This window comes from Bos mutus, chromosome 4 (genome assembly GCF_027580195.1).
Source record: "Bos mutus isolate GX-2022 chromosome 4, NWIPB_WYAK_1.1, whole genome shotgun sequence".
NCBI lineage: Eukaryota > Metazoa > Chordata > Mammalia > Artiodactyla > Bovidae > Bos > Bos mutus.
This window is the reverse complement of record NC_091620.1, coordinates 69,229,342-69,252,701: the sequence shown is the minus strand read 5'-3', so window position 1 is coordinate 69,252,701 and position 23,360 is coordinate 69,229,342. Positions and strand designations below refer to the sequence as shown.

Here is a 23,360-nt window from a genome sequence, read left to right as displayed (position 1 = left end):
CAATTTCCTCCTGCTGGGCAGAGTCTTCTATCTCAACTGTCTAACTCTTCTTTATAACTCCTCCACTACAATAAGTTCTTTTCTCTGATCCCTAGGACACCCCGACATGTGTTCTTCTCACTGACTTTGCTGGTCTTAATTCTGAAATGATATCTCTTTTAGATATAGAAAGATGAGAATCGTCATCTAAGAGGCAAATTCTCAATAAGGATTTCTTTTTAAAACATTTATGTTAAAAAATCATGCCCAAACCAGCCAGATTTAGAAAATTCAGAAGCTCTTCTACTTTGTTTTTAAATGTAGACATCAAAAGATACATTTGTGCCACTAAATAAATGGTAACTGGTACATTAAATGGTATGGGAATGGAAAGTATTCCTTTTATTGGTACCAACAATAGTTAGTATGCCTATCCTCCCAATTGTATTACAAATGGTCAAATTTTCATGTAATATCTGATATTTGACATAACTGAACCTTTCCTAAATAATTATGCTGCTTCCAAAGCTCACAACTTTTTTTCTAAACCAAGCTTCTTTTGGAATCTGTCTCCACACGGAGATGTTCTTCCCTATTTTATTCTAATAACATTTTTGTGCTTATTTTTATAGCTGCTAGACACACCTACCATCATCTCCAATATCACCACAGAGTCAGACACGACCGGAGTGACTTAGCAGCAGCAGCAGCAGCAACTAAACTGTGGTAACTGCAATCTGTATATTATTGTAACCATGTAAAGCAAGGATGACCCGATTGTAACTAGGATAACTTTCTGGCTTTTCTTTTTATCCATAGTGTCGCTAATCCATCTGACATTCCTTGGTCTAAATTTCCCTCTAGGATTGATATTGCCTTATTCATCATTTAACCACTTGCTGCTGCTGCTAAGTCGCTTCAGTTGTGTCTGACTCTGTGCGATCCTATAGATGGCAGCCTACCAGGCTCCCCCTTCCCTGGGATTCTCCAGGCAAGAACACTGGAGTGGGTTGCCATTTCCTTTTCTAGTGCATGAAAGTGAAAAGTGAAAGTGAAGTCGCTCAGTCAAGTCCGCCTCCAAGCGACCCCATGGACTGCAGCCTACCAACGCTTCTCCGTCCATGGGATATTCCAGGCAAGAGTACTGGAGTGGGTTGCCATTGCCTTCTCCATTTAACCACTTGACCTCAGAATCTCACCCAAAGTTTCACTAACACAGTTGTAATGTAATTATAACCATCCTCCTAGTTGCTCTGAGCACCTGTACTTACAGTTTGCAGTTTCACCTCTATTAAGCCAAGGAGAGTAATAGGTTTTTCTGAATCCTGCTGCAGGATTAGGAAATTGAAGCTCCTTGTTCTTGTTGCTGCTGCTGTTACTCTTCTGTAGGAAGTTAGTTCTATAGGAAGACTTAGGTATTTTGTTAAAACTGGACTTTCTGGATGTTGTATCTGGGTGATACCCTAGTGCGGCAGATTTGAAGAACTGTCCCTTTTATTTCCCTAAGCTGCTCCACAAGAATTGCTCTCCAAATACATGCAGGCCTGTGAGAGTAACTGTTGAACTTTGAAGTCGGGAACATGGTTAGATATCTCAAACTTGTAGTTTTGTAGGTAAGAGCAATACAAACACTTAACGCCTGATATTTTATCTGTTATCTCTCAAATCAGAGTCTGGGAATGGTGATCTTGCCTTGGTTATTTACTCAGGAGTACTCCTCTCCTTGGGACTGCTACAGTGAGATGTCAATGCCTCCTTCACAGTCTCTCTTTTAGTTTCTAGGAAATAGGACAATATCTCTGAGTTTTTCTTTTTATTTACCATAAAGCATCCTCTAAAGAATAAAAGGTGAATATAATTTCCTTTCTTCTTATTCTGAGCCCCCAAAGGAAAACCCATAGAATCAAACTGGGCAGACTCCTGTGACCATCTTGACCATCACAGTATAACAGAAGTAATGGCACAAGCCTTCTGGGGTTAAATGACAAGAACACCTTGCACTTTTGCCGTTTGCACTTCTTAGGACACTTATTTGTAGAACTCAGCTGCTACGTAGGCTGTAAGGATACTCAAACTAGCCCACATAAAGAAGCCATGAATAGGTAATTTAACCAGTGAAAGTGAAAGAAAGAAAGTGAAGTCGCTCAGTTGTGTCTGACTCTTTGTGACCCCATTGACTGTAGCCTACCAGGCTCCTCCCTCCATGGGATTCTCCAGGCAAGAGTAGTGGAGTGGGTTGCCATTTCCTTCTCCAGGGGATCTTCCCAACCCAGGGATCGAACCTGTGGATCTCCTGCATTCCAGGCAGACGCTTTAACCTCTGAGCCACCAGGGAAGACCTTTAACCAGTAGTCCAGCCAATAATCGGTGTCAACTGTCGGTATGTGAGGGAAGATGCATTCAGATGATCCCTATCTTCATCTCAGTCTATCAATCTTTCCAGCTAATACCCCATGCCTGTTAAAATACATAAGAAGTCTGCCCTGGGTCTAGACTAAATTCCTGACCCACAGAACCTGTGAATACAATTGTTATTTTTATAAAATTTTATGCAGCAAAAGTAACTGGAACAGAAATACTTGATTGTTAAAACTGAGTGGTAAGATAAGTGAATTTATCTTTTCTTGTCTATACTTTCTAACACTTATACAATGCGTACGGTAACTTGCGTAGTCAGTAAGGACAAGTTGGTTGATTAGGTATGGATGGGAGAAGGAAGGGTCTGGGGTGCTGCCAAATTTCATGTCCTTGGAAATGAGTAAGGAGAGACTGTTATGCATTAATTGTTCTCCTATCTCATCCATATAAAGAACACTGGCAGCATGCTACTTATTAAAGCATTGTACTAAGCAACCTCTTTAAAGTAGCCCCCAAACTATAATAAAATGTGATATGATAATTTCCCATACTTACCAAATACTGCCTACATGTAGAAATCTTCTTCTTTGTAGCTAAATGGCTAATTCTGGGAGATACCCATCTAAATTCAATACAGCCCACTTGATGGTCCAACTGTGGACCACCTTTCATTTTCCCCCATTTCATTTTCCTAGTTTTGTGCTTCAACTGATATACCTCAAGATTTACGATTTTTCTGACAAAAATGAAATGAGCCAGCCAGATAGTTGTGGCCCGCAGAAGGATAAAAAACAGTCTGAATAAGAAGCAAGGATCATTTTGACCACCAGTTCACCAAACAAAGCCAAGATATTAGCATCAAGGAATAAGCCAATTGCTGACATAAGTGCAAGTTCCAGGAGTCGCTTGTTTCACCTAATCAAATTCAATAAATCATCACAACTAGACAACTCTAAATACTTTATTTTCCCTAAGTAAGTGAGTCTTGCTTACTCTTCCAATTTCTGGGGGAAAAGTCATCTACCATGTCTGGAATGGATTGAGCTGGTTTAGGATGGGGATTCCACAACATAAGCAGAAAGCAATTTCTATACACAAATCTCTTAACCACACTAGGACTTAAAGATTGCATTCTGGTGGTACTCCATAGAAAAGAGAAAGAAGTAATGTTTCATCTGAGATATAAATTAGAGGCCAATTTGTTTCTTCTAATCTTCTTCTAATCTTAAAGGAGTTAGTCTATGAAAATCTAAAAGAATTCTATCTTGTCCATTTTGGCACAGAATAGTTGGAGATTAAAGAGAGGAACAACAAGGCCTTTTGGGGGATAAAAAAAATGAAAATAACACAAAAAAATACATCTTTGTTACAAGTGTGGCCAAAAGTATAAAGCTTGATATCATACAAGATTTTCTTTCTTGGCAGCAAGTGTTGCTCTTACACCATTGAATGTCATTGCAATCATATGGTATCAATAACAAATGAATTATGGCCAGAATGTCTAAAGACTGCTCTTGCAGACTTTAGATTTGAATTCTCCTACTCACAAATTTCAAAAGCAGTTCATTTGGAACTCTGGCCAGTTTTTTGACCTTTCTGCTGACCTGAAAGGGTTATGTATCTAGGATAAGACTCAAACTAGTGTATGGAATATCCCTTGGAGTGGCCAAATTTTCTCTTTATGACTGTGAAACAATTTCCAAGTCACATTTTTTCTGTTGTAGATCTTCCTAGACTATTGAATTGTATAATCCCAGTATAATCACATCTAATTTCTGTCTCAAGATTTTGGTTAGGCTGTTTCAAGATGGTCTAAACACTCTACCAATTGATAGCATTATAATAGGCCTTTTGAATTAGATTCTGGCGGGAGCTTCCCTCGTGGCTCAGATGGTAAAAATATCTGCTTGCAATGCAGAAGACCTGGGTTCGATCCCTGGGTGGGGAAGATCCTCTGGAGAAGGAAATGGCAACTCACTCCAGTACTCTTTCCTGGAAAATTCCATGGATGGAGGAGCCTTGTGGGCTATAATGCATGGGGTTGCAAAGAGTCGGACCCGACTGAGCGACCTCACTTCCCAGAGGCCAGACATGGGAGCTTATGTCTATTTTCTACCTTATTTTAATTGGTCTTTGTGGCCAGCATGGTCAAGACATAAAAGTTTTAATTAAGGTGGTAGGAGTGGAGTAAAGAAAATAATAAGATAACTTGACGACATTCTGAATGTTGGTTGTAGGGGGAAAGGAAACAAAGTTGACTAAATCTTCTGGGTAACTGGACTAATAATAAGATGAATGATGTAATGTGGATGATTTAGCTTTGGATGGTCTCATGCTAAGAAATAATGTATTGTTAACATGCTCCAGCCACGTCTTAGGTTTATTTTTAAACTATCTTTCGTATAGTAAAACTGTTGTCAAACAATATTGTAATATAAGCACTCTCTCTCAAAACAGACATGGTAAATTTTACAGCAAGTGTACAGTCCAGAATTATTTCCTGCTGGATCTCAAAACTAAAGAATTCTGAAATTAAGTCACTTACCAAGAGTTCTAAAACTCAGAGCCAATGAAAGTGTTCTCTCACCTTCAGGTTTTTTAAAGGTCCCTTCTCTTACTTAGCAACCTTAAGTGCAAGAAATTCTCCTGTTACTACTAAAGAAAAATCATTTTTTGTTTATATTTTAAAAATAATGTGTTAAAATGAGACTGAACATTAAAAACTTGATTTTAATTAGATTTTAAAAATTGATTAAAAGCCTACTTTAAATGTCATACTTAATAGTGAACTATTATAGGAATTCTCATTGGTTAAAAAAAAAAGATTATGATTACTTTAACTACTATCCAATATTGTTCTGGTTTTATTCCCAAAGAAATATGACAAGAAAAACTAAGGTATATTGTATATTAGAATTGAACATAAATTATTTTCTAATTGATATGTTTTTCAGAAAATTAAAAAATAATAAGTTAAGGGGATAGATAAAAGATAACATAAGGCTGAGTTCTCATCATAAGGAAAAAAATTTTGTAACTGTGTGGTGATGAATGTTAACTAAACTTATTGTGGTAATAATTTTGAAATACATATATAATATTTATTATGTTTGACTTTTTGCAACCCTTAGACTGTAGCCCGCCAGGTTTCTCAGTCCACGGGATTCTCTAGCCAAGAATACTGGAGTGGGTTGCCATTTCTTCCTCCAGGGGACCTTTCCGACCACACATGAAGGAGACTTCATTAATGTGCATTAGAGGATATCCCAGGTTAACCTGTCATACAAAACTGTTTCTTGATCCTTTAAATTCTATACCAATTCTACAACTACTTTATCACATATAAATGCATAGTATATTCACGAATTCTACACCTAAAACTAATACTGTTATATGTCAATTATATCTCATTTAAAAATTATTAAATGAAAATTTGCTCAACTTCCCTCAACAAAGACATGAAAAAGAAAATTTTGATTCCTTTTTTAATAAAAGAGTTTTGGCAAATTGACATTCAATGTACTTAAAGAGAAAATGTCACTTATAATATAAGTGGTAATGTAATTGATACATTTAGAAGAATATTTTACACTATCTACAGTTTAAAATGTTCTTAATTTTTGACCCAAAAATTCTACCTGTAGTAACTTTTTTCTGTGAAGTAGAAATTAAAAAAATATAAAGATGTATAGAAAGATGCTCTCTGCCACACTGTGTGATAAAATTTGGACACTAACTTGTATTAGTCATAATTCATTTCATTTATGAGTGGCGGGGGAAAATTTTAGTTCAAATAAGATGGATATTAATTTCTTATTCATGTAAAATTCCAAAGAGGGAGTCTAGGGTAGGTATAAAACTTAGGGCCCAGATTCCCTATGTCTTGTACTTCCACTCTGTGGGCCTTAACCTCAAGATACAAACATGTGCTTATAGGCAGCAGAATAAGGAAAGGAAGTAAAAAGGCAGAGGGGGTAGTCATTCTGTTTCTTGGGAAGAATCTTGGAATCTGTTATTTGATACTCTACCTACAGTCTATTGTCCAGAACTTAGTCATATGGCAATGCCTAGCTGAAAGGGAGAATGGAAAATATAAACTGCATTCTGGGCAGCCATGTATCTAGCTAAAACTATGGAGGCACTATTATATAGAAGAAAGGGAGAATGGATCTCAGGAAACATACACCAGTCTCTGCCACATGACTTGCTGACCGACAACAGAATAGGGTATAGAACATCATACAGTTAAATACTATGCAGTCATAACAAAATAAGTCAGCCCTACTTGGAAAGTTGTTACAGAATATGATCTATATTCAGCAGTTTCAAAAAAACCACATGTGAGAAATGCCTGCATATGCTCATCAAAAGACATGTTAAAATGTTCATTTCCAAAAATTTAAAATAGCCCCAAACTGAAAATGCCACAAATGTCCACTCACTTAGAATGAATAAGTAAAAGATGGCATATTTACCTAGTGAAATTCTTTACATAATGGGAATGAACACTGTTGCCATATGCAACAATATGGCTGGTTCTTAAAACATAATGTTGAAGCCAGACCCCAAAACAATGTATACTCCACTTTATATAATTTAAAAAAACAGAAAAAGTATAACCCTATAGGGTGAGAAAGCAGGAAACAGTTACCTTTAAGAGATAGTAGGAAAGGAGCATGAGAGAGGCTTTTGAGATGCTGGTAATGTTCTACTTCCTGAACTGAGTTCTGATTACTTGGGGATATTCACTTTGAGAAAATTCATCAAGCTATACAATTACATTTGGGTAATTTTTGTATACATGTGACATCAGTATGATTTTTAAAAAGCACATGTACACTTGTACATATGTTGAAAATCTGGAAGTATATATGCTACATTAATTAAGAGTCAGTAAACTCTTTCTATAAAGGGCCAGAGAGTAAATATTTTAGGTTTTGTTGGTTACACAATCTCTACCACAACTACTCAATTCCATTGTTGCAGTGCAAAAGCATCCTTCAGTCAGTCAGTCAGTTCAGTTGTTTAGTCATGTCTGACTCCTTGCAACCTCATAAACTGCCGTAAGCCAGGCTTCCCTGTCCATCACCAACTCCCAGAGCCTACTCAAACTCATGTCTAGATGATACATAAATGAATGGGTGTGGCTATCCTCCAGTAAAATTTATTTACAAAACCAGGTGACAGGTTGTAGTTTGCCAACCCCTGTACTAAAAACTGTTCATAGTAGTTACCCCTGAGGATAGCATTCAGGGGAAAGAGGATTTTTACTCTTTATATGTAAATGTAAGATGTCTATAATGTCTAATATTTTACAATTAGCATTTTATTTAAAGCATCTACTTTTATTAAAAAATCAAATGTTCACCTGAAACAAAAAACTGGATCTGAGTGCAATCAATGGACACTTCAAAGTAACAACAGAAATCTGATGCAAGTCGGGCATGAGTATGCTGCATTTTAACTGTCACCTAAAATGACACACCTACAGGATTCTCCAGGCAAGAACCCACTCCAGTATTCTTACCTGGAGAATCCCGTGGACAGAGGAGCCTGACTGTTGTCTATGGGGTCGCAAGAGTTGGACATGACTTAGTGACTAAACCACCACCACTAAAATGCCTATAAGAATACAGAAAATTTTATTACCAATCCAAGAGAGGATTAATATCTGTTAATAATAAAAAACCTATTCATCAATACTCTTTATCTATACTTGTAATTTCCGTTTAAAACAAATATTAGCCATGGTACTGCCATATTTCAACTTTCCATGGTATAACAAGAAAATCATTGCTTTTACTCTGTACATGGAACATATGTTTTGATCAAAGTATAAGAATGCCAGTGGCATAAATGTACATATGCAAAAAAAAAAAACAAAAAAAAACTCTGATTAATGGATCTGGGAAATATTCACAAGTAAGATGAAATTTACTTTTGAACTTTGTCAAGATAAATTTCAACTGTTTTGCTTTAGTAATAGGAAAACAAATGTAAGCCAGAGTTCTAATAATCCATGGCTTCTAAGGATTTAAATCCACTTGTAGACCCAAGATATACACAGACAATAGGTAATAAGCTTTGAACTGTCTGTGCCTCTTATTTTGGCAGGTATACATCAGTGCTTTAAAAAATGAGAGAAAAATTATTGTAACCCAGTGTTGAAGAGAACAACTGTTCAAAGAAGAAGAATGGATAAGATTTGGAGAGTGGCAAAAGAAAATCAGATTCTTTTAGCTGAGGGGAACAGCAGGAGAAACAAAGAACAAGGTTCCAAATGAGAAGGACCTCCTCAAAAGACTGTGAAACCAGTTTCCTTTGGGAGAAATCCAGTTTAAAGTATATAGGCTTTCTCTTGAGTTCAATGGTAAGTCTAAGTAGGAGATTGAGCAAGGAATTAATGATTCTTAAGAAATCTAACTTTTAGACCATGTGTACAGCTCATGATTTTCTTCCTCACTCCCTTCCAAATATGCAGCCCTACAACTGCAAAAATTCAAACCAGGATCTTAATACATGACAGAGCCTGGAGGGTGAAAGTAAAAAGTGAAAGTGTTAGTTGCTCAGTCATGTCCAACTCTTTACAACTCCATGGACGGTAGCCCACCAGATTTCTTTGTCCATGTGATTCTCCAGGCAAGAATACTGATTGGAATGGGTGGCCATACCCTTCTCCAGGAGATCTTCCCGACCTGGGCATAAAACTCAGTTCTCCTGCATTGCAGGCAGATTTGTTACCATCTAAGCCACCAGGGAAGCCCCTAATCGGGGTAGTTCTGGTATAAGTAGCTATACGTGGCAGGTAGTTAACTTTCCACATCTAAATGCCAACACTTTTAGAAAAACTATTGTTGAATGGCCCATACTAATGCTTTTTTTTGTTGCTGTTGTTAGTTTTGATGTTAGTTTTTCATCACTATAATTTCTACCAGTATCTCTGACAAAATTTCATTCAAGCTCAACTCTTAAGAATTCCTAACAGGTGACCAAAAATCTAGCAAAATCATTTTTTAAGTACCATAGTTTCTTAGTAGTTGCCCATTCTTTTATACTCATCAAACCTAAACTTTGTGTCTCTAGGCTTCTGGATCTTATGAAGAGTGTCAGAACTAAAATATTCTTGCTGAAGTATCTCTCCTCCTCAGGAAGCTTGTTTTGTGTTTTATTTCTAATGCTTTCAGGGATGGTTGTCCTGTAAGAGTAGGAGAAGGTAAACATAGCTGTTTACCTACATCATCTATCCTAAACTACCTAAAATGCCTATGTTTTGCTGAAAGTTTAATTTTTGTTTTAGGTTTGAAAGGCTAACAAAAGAAACCACTTGTCATGAACAATAAACAATTTCAATATTTAACAGAGGATTAATTGACTTAATTTCAGTATACAGTCATTAAAAGAAAAGAAAGAAATAATAGAGAAAAGTAACAGCATATATATACATCACCAAATTGGGCTGACCAACATCCAGACTTAAACAGTGCTGAGAAGTCCCTTGTTAACAGCAATCTGGAGTCCCAATTAGGAAAAGGTCCCCAGCAGTGCATCCACCTCATGGTTGACACTACAAACTGTAGTTTTGGGAGCACCCACTTATAATCTCAGGCCACAAGCTGATATCATCACTTTTGCATGCAAAAATGCAGCTCTGTTTTGTTTTTATTTTAACTATTACAATGCTGATTGTTTCATTTGGTAAGTCATAGGATTTCTTTAGACTCCAGAGGCTTGGCCAGACCCTCAGGGGCTCAAGAATTCCAAGACACACTCTCTTTCTTATCTAAAGTGCCACCTGACTTGCTGTGCTTGCAGGCAGACATGGAATCCAAGCGGTCTCCAGGCAGGTCAGAAGCAGGTTAGAAGCCTGCTCTCCTGCGTCTGAAGCCTGAACAAGACTTCCTCCACTTTAATTTGTGTCTGTAGGAGAGTTATAGATCCAAACTACCAAGGAGAAATCCAAGTAGTATTACAAAATGAGGGAAAGGGTGATCTGTTTATAATAAACATGATCAAATCACCCAATGGCTGATTGTTCCATGTGTAATTGGCAAAGTACAAAAAGAGAACCTCTTACCTTATTAACAGTTAGAGGTGATGGAAGATTTGTATACACAAATGAAATACATGCAATTGGAGTCTGGGTGAATGAAGCAGCCTCATGGTCCTCCTATACTTGCTCATGTGATTGCACATGGGAAGGATAATACCATATTAGTGATGATTCCTGGACAGGAAAGATGGAAATATGTGCCATTAACATATTGTTTTTATCGTAAATTAAATTAAAAGATGCTTGTTCCTTGGAAGGAAAGCTATGACAAACCTAGACAATATACTAAAAAGCAGAGACATCACTTTGTCAACAAAGGTCCACATAGTCAAAGCTACGGTTTTTCCAGTAGTCATGTATGGATGTGAGAGTTTGACCATAAAGAAGGCTGAGTGCTGAAGAACTGATGCTTTTGAATTGCAGTGCTGGAGAAGACTCTTGAGAGTCCCCTGGACAGCAAGGAGATAAAACCAGTCAATCTTAAAGGAAATAAACCCTGAATAACCATTGGAAGGACTGATGCTGAAGCTGAAGCTCCAATAGTTAGGCCACCTGATGTGAAGGACTGACTCACTGGAAAAGACCCTGATGCTGGGAAAGATTGAGGGCAGGAGGAGAAGAGGATGTCAGAGGATGAGGTGGTTGGATGGTATTACTGACTCAATGGACAGGAGTTTGAGCATGCTCCAGGAGATAATGAAGGACAGGGAAGCCTGGTGTGTGGCAGTCCTTGGGGTCACAAAGAGTTGGACATGACTTAGCGACTGAACAACAACATTCTCATAAATAGACTATTCTTGGAAGACTGACTGTAATGTGGATTGTCATTCATACCTCAACCTTCAAGGATATGTTATAGTAAAAGGAAAATATGAAGAAAGCTACTGGGTAATCTTCAGCTGGAGAAATATGAGTCAGACCTGAACTCAGGATAACTTCACCTGTCCAGCAAACAAGCCCTGTTCTTTCTTAACTTTGACATTGTTTGGACAGAATTTATCTGTTTGATAGATTACACAGTACTAGTAGAGCTATAGTTCAAGCCTTGACCATTAATGCAAGTGGATGCCTACAACACTTAAACCACATGAACTTAGCTTAACGTATGACAAAAACTTTCTGCAATTGTTTAATGCCTCAGTAATATTTCATCTACACCAAACTAAATCCTTAACTGACATATTTGATTGGACTGTTTACTCTATGCAGGTATTATATTATCTTGCTCAAAAGGATAAGGCCCAGGCATTTTTAATGTCTACTAATGAGAAGTCAAGTGGGCCTTAGAAAGCATCACTACAAACAAAGCTAGTGGAGGTGATGAAGTTCCAGTTGAGCTATTTCAAATCCTGAAAGATGATGCTGGAAAAGTGCTGCACTCAATATGTCAGCACATTTAGAAAACTCAGCAGTGGCCACAGGACTGGAAAAGGTCAGTTTTCATTCCAATCCCAAAGAAAGGCGATGCCAAAGAATGCTCAAACTACCACACAATTGCACTCATCTCACATGATAGTAAAGTAATGCTCAAAATTCTCCAAGCCAGGCTTCAGCAATATGTGAACTGTGAACTTCCAGATGTTTAAGCTGGTTTTAGAAAAAGTAGAGGAAGCAGAAATCAAATTGCCAACATCTGCTGGATCATCAGAAAAGCAAGAGAGTTCCAGAAAAACATCTATTTCTGCTCTATTGACTATGCCAAAGCCTTTGACTGTGTGCATCACAATAAACTGTGGAAAATTCTTAAAGAGATGGGAATACTAGACCACTTGACCTGCTTCTTGAGAAACCTATATGCAGGTCAGGAAGCAACAGTTAGAACTGGCATGGAACAACAGACTGGTTCCAAATAGGAAAAGCAGTACGTCAAAGCTGTATATTGTCACCCTGCTTATTTAATTTCTATGCAGAGTACATCATGAGAAACGCTGGGCTGGAAGAAGCACAAGCTGGAATCAAGATTGCTGGGAGAAATATCAATAACCTCAGATATGCAGATGACACCACCCTTATGGCAGAAAGTGAAGAGGAACTAAAAAGCCTCTTGATGAAAGTGAAAGAGGAGAGAGAAAAAGTTGGCTTAAAGCTCAACATTCAGAAGACGCAGATCATGGCATCTGATCCCAGCACTTCATGGGAAATAGATGGGGAAACAGTGAAACAAGTGTCAGACTTTACTTTTTTGGGCTCCAAAATCACTGCAGATGGTGACTGCAGCCATGAAATTAAAAGACGCTTACTCCTTGGAAGGAAAGTTATGACCAACCTAGATAGCATATTGAAAAGCAGAGACATTACTTTGCCAACAAAGGTCCGTCTAGTCAAGGCTATGGTTTTTCCAATGGTCATGTTTGGATGTGAGAGTTGGACTGTGAAGAAAGCTGAGCACCAAAGAATTGATGCTTTTGAACTGTGGTGTTGGAGAAGACTCTTGAGAGTCCCTTGGACTGCAAGGAGATCCAACCAGTCCATTCTGAAGGAGATCAGTCCCGGGATTTCTTTGGAAGGAATGATGCTGAAGCTGAAACTCCAGTACTTTGGCCACCTCATGCGAAGAGTTGACTCGTTGGAAAAGATTCTGATTCTGGGAGGGATTGGAGGCAGGAGGAGAAGGGGATGACAGAGAATGAGATGGCTGGATGGCATCACTGACTCGATGGACGTGAGTCTGAGTGAACTACGGGAGTTGGTGATAGACAGGGAGGCCTGGTGTGTTGCGATTTATGGGGTCGCAAAGAGTCGGACACGACTGAGCAACTGAACTGAACTGAATGTGTACACATGGAAAAAATTATTTAGAGAATAGATTCCTAACAGTCATCCCTAATGGCTTACAAAGTGCCCTGACACCTTGTGCCGAGGAACGTTATCACTATAGTGTACTTAACACAAGTATCATGTGCCAATTTCATGTGTTACCTATTGTATTTAGAGAAGAATATTGTTCCCTCATTTCATCGGTAATTATTTGGACTTTGATAACCACACCCACTAACTGATAGATTGAGTTAAGGCTACCAAGGGACTGCTATGTGGACCAACTTCTTGCATTTGGGAATCCTACTTATTGGAGAACTCCATTAACTATTGTGAAAGGACTATCTCTCTTAAATCCTATGTTTTTTTAAAATAACCCCCCTCAATTTGTATGTATTGTAACCAATTATGTAGAAACTATTTCTATGTATGGAACCCCTTTTTTTCCGATGCCTAACACATGTTGATCTTATATTGGAAGGGGACCACCTATTACTTCCCCCCCCCCGCCAGGAGAACTCAGGTATTGTGGACACAAATGTTACTCCTTACTCTTTCTGATCCCATATTAGCTTCCCCTTAGAACCCTTATGTAAGGTTTTGCAAGGAACCAAAGATTTACAAAATTTCATACATAAATGCAATGCTACCTTGATAGAACATTCTGTTGTTACTACTATTGCAGGAGTTGATGTATAAAAACATACTTCTCATTCATGGTGGGGCTTTTTCTTTACTAAATCCCCTACTGCTCAAAAATTGTTTTCTGCTTTGTTTAATCCTTTGTCTCTTTGATTATTCTGTTTCTTTTGATTATTTGGAATTCTTATATAGAATAATGAAAGCTGCTTATGTAATTTTGCCTTATTCCTGTGCTCTTCAGCCTAAACAATTCCGAGGCTGACTGTTAGGAAATTAAAATGGAGGAAGTTTGTTCAGGTTTCAGAAGCAGGAGAGTAGGCCTCTGACCTTCCTGTAAGCACAGCAAGTCACAGTAGGCACTTCAGATAAGAAAGGGAGTGGGTCTTAGAATTCTAAGGCCCTGAGAGACCAAGCCTCAGGGGTCTAAAGAAATCCTATGACTCACAAGGTGAAACAAACAGCATTATAAAATTTAAAAAACAAAACATAGGTACATTTTTGTACACAAACTGATGATGATATCAGTTTGTCGCCTGGGATTATAGGTGGGAGCCCCCAAAACTGCAATTTGAGGTCTCACCCCAATAGGGTCTCCAGATTGCTGTTAAGGAGGGACTTCTCAGCACTGTTTAGTCTGGATGTTGGTCAGCTCAATTTGGTGATGTAGGTGTACTGTTACTTTTTTCTTTTGTTTTTATTTCTTTTCTTTTAATGACTGTATATTTTCTTTTAATGACTTAATGAAATTAAGTCAATTAATCCTCTATTAAATATTGAAATTGTTATTTGTGTGTGACAAGTGGTTTCTTTTCTTAACAAACCCTTTGAACCTAAGATGAAAGTAAAACTTTTGGCAAAACAGTTTATCATTCCTAATACTTGAACCAGGTAAGAATCGCATTAAGACCTTTTGAGGAGGAAAAGGAAAAGGATAGAAGAGGATACCATCCTCTCTCATTAAGTGAAAGTCGCCTTTCTCCTTGGAAGATAGAGGTGTAAATATGAGGGTAAAAAAATACTAAAGGGAATGAAGTCAAAGCACGGCAACAACAAACTTCAGGAAAGAGGTCCCCTCTGCAGAGGCAGACTGTATTAAAATGAAATGCTTTTGGCAAGCAAACTGACTCTCGGCTGGCTAGGATAAAGTGATCTGGGTGTAGCAGCATTTTTTTCCGTGGATATATGTACTAGTTTTTAAATTTTGAAAAAAGGGATGTTTAATTTTCAAGGATGATGTTTTTTGAAAATAGGTGGTGGGAAAAAGTCCATATTGGTTTACCCTTTTGGGAGACCATGGCTAAACCATCTATATCAGTCAGCTTCCAGCCTCATATGACCATATATTGGGAGTAAAAGGGGATGATTCATAATTTTATGGGATCCCAGCTTCCAGTGTTGCCCTCACCAACCATTTAACATCTAGAGTTCCTGCCATTTCCATCTTCTTATCCCTAGGCATTTAGAAGAATATTGTTTATTAGATACAGTATTTTCTCATTAAGGATAGGGTTGTTTGCATGTTATATAATTTCCATATTTTTACTTTAACTTATCTATATAATTATATTTGAATTGAGTTTCTTATAGACAGTGTATTGTTGAGTCATATATTTTTATCCACTTTGACAGTCTCTTTTGTGTGTTCAGACCATTTACATTTAATATAATGATGGTGTTTTTGGATTTAGACCTGTCATTTTATTATTTGTTTGTTACCTCTTTTTCCTCAAATTATTGTTTCCTGTTTACTTTCTTTTGGATTATGTGAATATTCTTTTGATATTAAATTTTACTTGTGTTTTCTACTATATCTCTACATAGAACTTTTTATAGGCTAATCTAGGAATTATAGTATACATGCTTAATTTTCTACAATCTACTTAAATCAGTATTTTACCACATCAAGTGGAAAATAGAAACAGTATTGTAGTGTTCTCCCTCCTCCCTTTATGTTGTAGCTGTCTTATGTATTACGTCCACATACATTGAAAGCTCCATCAGACAATGTTATAATTTTTGTTCTCAACCATACATTAATAAATTCAGAGGGAGGGAAATTGCCTATCAGAAGCATCCAGATATTTACCATTTCTGTTGCTCATTCCCAAACTTTCAAGTTTCCTTGTAGTATTATTTTCCTTCTTTCTTAAGAGCTATATTTAGTAATTTTTTTTAGTGTAGGTCTGCTGGGAAGAAATTTTCTTGGTTTTCTCTCAGCAGAGATGTTTTACTTCATGTCTGTTTCTGAAAGATATTTTTGTTGCATATAGAATTCTGGATTTGAGGTTTTTTTTTTTTTTCCTTTCAGTACTTGAAATTTGTTGTGCCATTTTCTTTGTGGTTCTGATGAGAAATATAGTTATTAAAATTGTTGTTTCTTTTTTTATGACAAACCATTTGTCTCTGGCTATTTTAAAGATTTTTTTTGGTCTTTAATTTTTATAAATTTGATTATGTTGATTATGATTTTGGGGTTTATCCTGTTTGTAATTTGCTTAGCTTTTTGAATTTGTACATTTATGTCTTTCACTGAATATGCAAAGTTTTCCTCAAATACATTTTCTTCAGAAACTTTTCCTTTGTACTGCATTTTTCTCTCCTCCTTCTGGTTCTTCAGTGACATAAATGTTAGACTATTCTCTATTGTCACTCATGTTTTTGAAGGTCTGCCAGTTTTTTCTTTTCAATTTTTTCTCCTTGTTCAACCTGGATAATTCCAGTTTTTCTACCTTCAAGCTCATTGTCTTGATCCTCTGTCATCTCCACTTGACTGAGTTCACCCAGTGAGTTTTAATTATTATACTTTTAATTCTAAAATTTCCCTTTGGTTTTCTTTTATATCTTCTACTTATTTTCTGAGAGCTTCTATCTTCCCATTCATTCCAACTTGTTCATTAATTCTAATTTGTTCTTACTTTCTGGAGCATTAAAAAAAAATTATATCTGCCTTAAAGTGTCTGTCAGTTAGTTCTAATATCTGTGTCATCCCAGCACTGGCATTTATTGTTTTCCCATTTGAGTTGAGATTTTCTTGTTTCTTCATATGCTGAATAATTTTGGAGTGTATCCTGAACATTTTGAAAATTATATCATAAAACTCTGAGTCTTAATTAAGTTCTATGGAGAATGTTAATATTTTATTTTACTAGGCATTTGATCAATTGGATTCATGTTGCAAGGTCCAAGTAGATTTCTGTGGATGGTGATTTTGATGTCAGTTCCATTTTTAAAGCCTTTGTAAAGCCATTTAGATCTGTCCAGAATGTATGCCACCCAGTGGCCAGTCTGGGACCTGGGCAGTGGTCTCTCTCTTCATTTAGTTCTTAACTGAACAACTGTTCACTGTTATTAAGATGAGATCCATGTATGTGCAACTTGGGAGTGAGCCCAGGAGCTCACAAGCAGATTTACATAAGTCACTTAACCGAGTGCTTCCTTCTTCCTTATCTGTTACTTTTTGGTCCCTATGGCTCTCCTTTCAGTCCTCTGGACAGAAATCCCGTGTTTTATCTACCCTATTCTGCTGCACACAGTCCACAGCTATATCTATGTTTCAACTAAGAGGAAGGAGAACAGGGAATAAAAGAGCAACCAGAGTTCACTCCACTCTTTTGAAATTACAGGTCCTCTGATGGGAGAGAAATAGTCCCATCCTGCAGAATTTAAGTCACCTGCATGCCTTTGGTGCTGCTGTCCTATAGCCACAGCCATGGAGCTGGGATGAAAGAAAACCAAAAAATAAGACAAAAAGAAAGAAAAAAGTAAGAGATTTTCTCCACTCTCTCTAAAAACTCAGAGATCCCTTTCTCATGTCAGGTCAGAACTAGAGGACTTCTCCAGTAGCTCTCTCTTTGACAGAAGTCAATATCAATTCAATATTGATACTGAAGTGTCAATATCCACTTCTGGGTTTCAGGCTGGCTTGAGTCCAGGCTGGAGGATCCTGGAGTCAAAAAATGTTAAACCCGTTATTGGATCTGTAGTATTTCAAATGATGGTCTTCTTCAATCTGTCTGCTGTTTTATACTTTCAGAATCTTCAAATAGCTGCTCCAGGCATTATGTAAAGGTTTTATGGGTCCATTCAGCTAGAGTGATAGGTTGAAACATATTGATTTTGCCTTAGTCCAATATTTTTAAAACAAATGAATAACATGACAGCATAAAAGCAAGAATAATGAATAAAGTCAACAAGATTGCATGTCAAATTTAGTTGCAAGTAAAAGTTGATATTTTAGTACTGGGTGCTAAAACTAGTCAAATGTTTGCCTCCTGCATGGTAACTGGTGACAAGAGCCAGATATGGATTACCTAGTTCCATACACCAATAGAATACTCATCAGAAGCCAGCATTCATTACTCCGCTAACTAAAGTAGCTTATTTGCTTAGCTTTCCTGAGAAAATATCCTTGCTTCTGTTTTCTGCTGGATACTTTTATATATTAGAAATCACTTAATAACCACAACTCCTTGGTTGGAGAGTGGGAATTATTTTCAGGTTAAGTGACTTGTCTACTAAGTGACAAATGTTAACTAGATGGAAGGGGGGGGGGTGTGATTGGCCTATTGAGTGGAAATACACTGGGAACTAATGGAAGTAGGAGGATAATTAAGCATTTTTTTCATTCATGGAATAAAGTTGGCATTTATTTTCTATAGTCAAGAGCTACTCACATACTGCAAGGAATATAAAATGGATGGAGAACTAACCACCTCTACAAAGACCAGTGTTGACTGACCTTGCTCATTATCCTAACTTTTGCTGAGCTTTCTCAACTTTAAACTCTACCTTTCTGCTAACTTCTCTCTACTTTAGCTCAATATGCCATTCTAGATGGTCTACTTCTCTGATGCTAAATGAGTTACTCAATACTTAGTACTTTTTCATTTATGCTAGAGTTTAATAAGAAAAAAACTATCCCTGGTCAGAATCAGGTGCTTACAAAACTTTTGCAAGCCTGAAGTAGCAAAAGTCCCTAATTTTAGATTTAGCACTACCGAGAGACATAGTTGCAGACATCCAGAGTCAGCAATCTGCAGAAATTTGCTGACGCTTTCAGAACTCCTTCCTAGCATCCAGAAAGGTGGATAGCATTAGAAAGCAGAATCTGCAAAAACTCATATCTAGGAAGTCTACACTCCCACCTACTGTAATAGGAGAAAGAATATGTCTTTTGTTTCTGCTGCCTTGTAAGACTATATGTCATTGGTAGAACACTGAACAAATTCAAAACCTAGGCAAGAGCATCTAGGAAGGAAGTATAGTAAGCTTCCTCCTAGGCCTTCCAGCCCTGACAATACAAGAAGAGGACTAAAGGGGGTATGAAGTATTTTTCATTACTAAATCATAACACATTCTTCAATATTAAATGCCAACAGTTAATATTAACAAACTAATAATGTTTAATTCTGGTGTAAAAAAAAATAAACAAAACATGTTTTTCATGTGGCAAGTTAGACCTTGGTTGGTATTGACCCTTGTGAAAGAATTTCATTAGTCGTAACACATTTGGTAATCATATAGATGCAGTGTTAAGTTTTGATTTTGCACACAGTCTGAGACTACTGAAAATGATAGTATTAAAAATATACCGTAAAAGCAAACAAAATGTAATGTAATGTAATGACCCTCAATGCTGAGATTTTTTAAATTACCATCCTATTGTTGGTGTTTAATGATCTATTTGAATGCAGAAAACCTCAATACTGCAAGGAGTCTATAACTGGAATGAACATTTTGGAAAACATTAGAAAACATTTGAACTCATTGTAAATTGAGTTAATGTGGATAGTTGTGATAAATAGTCTTATTAAAAATTGGTTAAAGAATAGAATGTACTCAGAATTTACAGTAAAATATACTTATTATAGAACTGTAGAAAGCATGACACATTTTTTTATGAATAAAGGCATTATTTTTTTCATTAAAAAATCTGAGCAAAGTTAAGGAAAAAATATTTTAACTTATGGGTATTTTACTCCTACAGATGTGCATATTCCAATGGTTTCTTTTGAGAAATACTCATTTCACACTTGAATTTAACAATTTAAAATCTATCATTAGATTTAAAATAATTCTAATGGTCTCAAAATGAATCTTAAGATACTTTCTTAAGCTATGACCAACCTAGACTGCATATTAAAAAGTAGAGACATTACTTTGCCAACAAAGGTCCATCTAGTCAAAGCTATGGTTTTTTCAGTGGTCATGCATGAATGTGAGAGTTGGACCATAAAGAAAGCTGAGTGACGAAGAATTGATGCTTTTGAACTCTGGTTTTGGAGAAGACTCTTGAAAGTCCCTTGGACTGCAAGGAGATCCAATCAGTCAATTCCTAAACGAAATTGGTCCTGATTATTCATTGGAAGACTGATGCTGAAGCTGAAGCTCCAATACTTTGGCCACCTGGTGCAAAGAACTGACTCATTGGAAAAGACCCTGATGCTGGGAAAGACTGAAGGCAGGAAGAGAAGGGGATGACAGAGGATAAGATGGTTGGATGGCATCACTGACTCAATGGGGAAGAGTTTGAGCAAGCTCCAGGAGTTGGTGATGGACAGGGAAGCCTGGTGTGCCACAGTCCATGGGGTTGCAAAGAGTTGGACACGACTGTGAATGAACTGAACTGAAGATACTTTCTCAGCCTTTCAAAATAGGACACCTTATCTTCTATTATCCATATTTCTAATATTTTTATTACCTAATATATCCAGAATGAAAGAATTATAAATTAAACCACACACGTGCACATACATACACAGGTGTGTGTGCACATACACACACATAAACACCCCCAAGTGAAGCATTTTGAAGTTAAATATCTTTTGGAGGATGTTAATGCTGAAAAAAAGATGGAGTAATTTCACTTCATCAGAACTATATAGAACAATATTTACAGATAATGGATATCATATTACTAAATTTATATATACACTGATTTTTTAAAGGGATTATAGTAAAACGAAGTACAATTTTTGTCTCTGTAGACCAAAGCTGTATCCCAACAGTCTGCTACCCATTTACTCAATTGTTCAGTTCCAGTATACTTGGATAGCAGCAGAATTACTGACTTATAAGCCAGTAGGTAACAGCTTTATCAACTAGTACCGTGCTGTGCTAAGTCACTTTAGTCCAGTCTGACCCTATGCAACCCTGTGGACTGTAGCCTGCCAAGCTCTGCTGTCCATGGGATTCTTCAGGCAAGAGTACTGGAGTGGGTTGCCATGTCCTCCTTCAGGGGATCTTCCTGACCCAGGGATTGAACCCATGTCTCTTAAATCTCCTTCACTGGCAGGTGGGTTCTTTACCATCAACTAGAATACAGTTCTTAATGTGGGGCTCCTTTTGCCTTTACTCTTACAGTCTCCACTTATTACCATAGTTACTTAGATCAGCCCCTTTCCCCTCAACCCCTGCAGAGAGGTTGTTTTATGTTATTTCAGATGTTCTTATCATAGTCTAAATTCTTTCCTGGTATCCCCAAACCTCCTAAATGATTGTTTTAAATATTGTATACATTGATGTTCACTCGTTGTGCTATAAAGTTCCACAGATTTTGACAAGTGCATGTTCATGTGTCACGATTACATACAGAAAAGTTTTGCTGCCTAAAAATCCCTTGTGCCTGATCTTATCTTAGAACCCTTGACAACTACTGCTCTTTTATTTCCTCTACAGTTTTGTCTTTTATAGAATGTTATATAATTGGATTATACACTCTGTATTTTTGCTACTTGGTAGCTCATTTTGTTTTATTGCTGAATAATATTCCATTGTACAAATGTACTCCAGTTTAGCCATTCACCTATTGAGGGATTTCTTCCAGTTTTTGGTGATTATGAATAGGCTGCTAATTAACATAAGTGTGCAGGTTTGTAAGTTTTCAACTCAACTGGGTGTAACCTAGGTAAATACCTAGGAGTGTGACTGCTGAACTGGATTATGAGACTACTTATAGCACTGCATGAAACTGCCAAATTGTATTTCAAAGCAACTGTAGCATTTTCCATTCCCAACAGGAAGAGATGAGAGTTCCTTTTGCTCTGCACTCTAACCAACATTGTCAGTATTTGGTATTATCTGTTTAAATTTTAACTTCTAATATGTATGTAGTGGTATTTCATTGTCATTTTAATTTGAAGTTCCCTAATCAAACATGATGTTGAATATCTTTTTATAAATACTTGCCATTTGTATGTCTTCTTTGGTGTGTTGTTTTTTCAGATCCTTTGCCCATTTCTTAAGTGGGTTGTTTGTGTTCTTATTGTTGAGTTTTAAGAGTTCTTTGTATATTTTGGAAACAAGTCTTTATCAGATATGTGTTTTACAAATATTTTCTCCTTTTCTGTGGTTTGTCTTTTGATTCTCTTAAAAGTGTCTTTCACAAAGCACAAGTTTTAAATTTCAATAAAGACAACATTTTATTTCATATTGTGGTTTTTATATTGTTTCTAAAAACTCATCATCAAGCCCAAAGTCTGAGATTTCCCTCTATGTTTTCTTCTAAAAGTTCTATAATATTGTGATTTATATTTAGATCTAAATACATTTTTAGTATTTAGTAAGGTTTGTGTCTAGATTTATTTATTTTTGCTTATGGATGTGGAATTGTTTCAGCATATTTTCTTGAAAAGATTATCCTTTCTCCATTGAATTGTCTTTACTCTTTTACCAAAGATCAGTTGACTGCCTCTGTGTGGGTCTAATTTATGTATCTGTTCTTTCATCTGACTTAACTATTTAAGCTTTGTAAAAAGTCTTGAAGTTGGGTAATGTCAGTCCTCTGACTTTGTTCTTTTGTATTGTGTTAGCTATTCTCAACCTTTTGCTTATCCACATAGACTTTAGAATGGTTTCATTGATATCCACAAAATAGGGTGATGGAATTTTGATATGTTACAACAAATACATAGATTGAGTTGAGAAAAATCAATGGATCAACAATATTGAGTCTTCCAATCCATGACTATCTTTATACTTATTAAGATCTTCTTTGATTTCTTTCATTAGAATTTTATACTTTTCCACATAGAGATCCTATACAAATGTTCTTAGATTTAAGTTTTATTTTGGGGGTGCTATCATTAACTGTATTGTGTTTTCAATTTCGATATCCAATTGTTCATTGCTGGCATAGAAGAAAACAACTGACTCTGGCAAACTAACTAGCATCTTGCAAACTTGCTCTAATCAGCTATAGTTTCAGAACTTTTGAAAATTTTTCTATAGAGAAGATCATGTCACCTGTGAACAAAAGATTATTTCATTTCTTCCTTCTTAATATGTATGCTTTTAATTTCTTTGTCTTATTGAACCATCTAGGACTTCTAGTATAATAACGAATATAGGTGGTAAGAAAGGATATTTTTACCTTGTTCCTGACTTCCTGGCAAAGCATCTAACTTCTCACCATTAAATATGTTAGTTTTAGGTTTTTTGGTAGATACTCATTACCAAGTTGAGAAAATTCCTGTCTATTACTAGTTTGCTGATTATTTTTAAAAATATTTTTAAAATATTGAATAAAAATTATTCAATCTTGATTTTGTCAAGTGCTTTTTTTTATTCATACAAT

The 23,360-nt window shown here is 36.5% G+C and overlaps 1 long non-coding RNA gene and 1 other non-coding gene across 2 annotated transcripts in view; both read right to left on the bottom strand.

The window, feature by feature from the left end:
* LOC138987629 (uncharacterized) overlaps positions 1 to 23,360 on the bottom strand; it is a 196,307-nt gene that overhangs the window by 38,606 nt on the left and 134,341 nt on the right. The window contains exon 6 of the long non-coding RNA XR_011464015.1: positions 10,412 to 10,561. This is a non-coding gene — a long non-coding RNA (uncharacterized lncRNA). The remainder of the gene's footprint in view (positions 1 to 10,411; positions 10,562 to 23,360) is intronic.
* TRNAS-GGA (transfer RNA serine (anticodon GGA)) lies at positions 2,241 to 2,314 on the bottom strand. Its single transcript has one exon. It is a non-coding gene; the product is annotated as a tRNA-Ser (tRNA).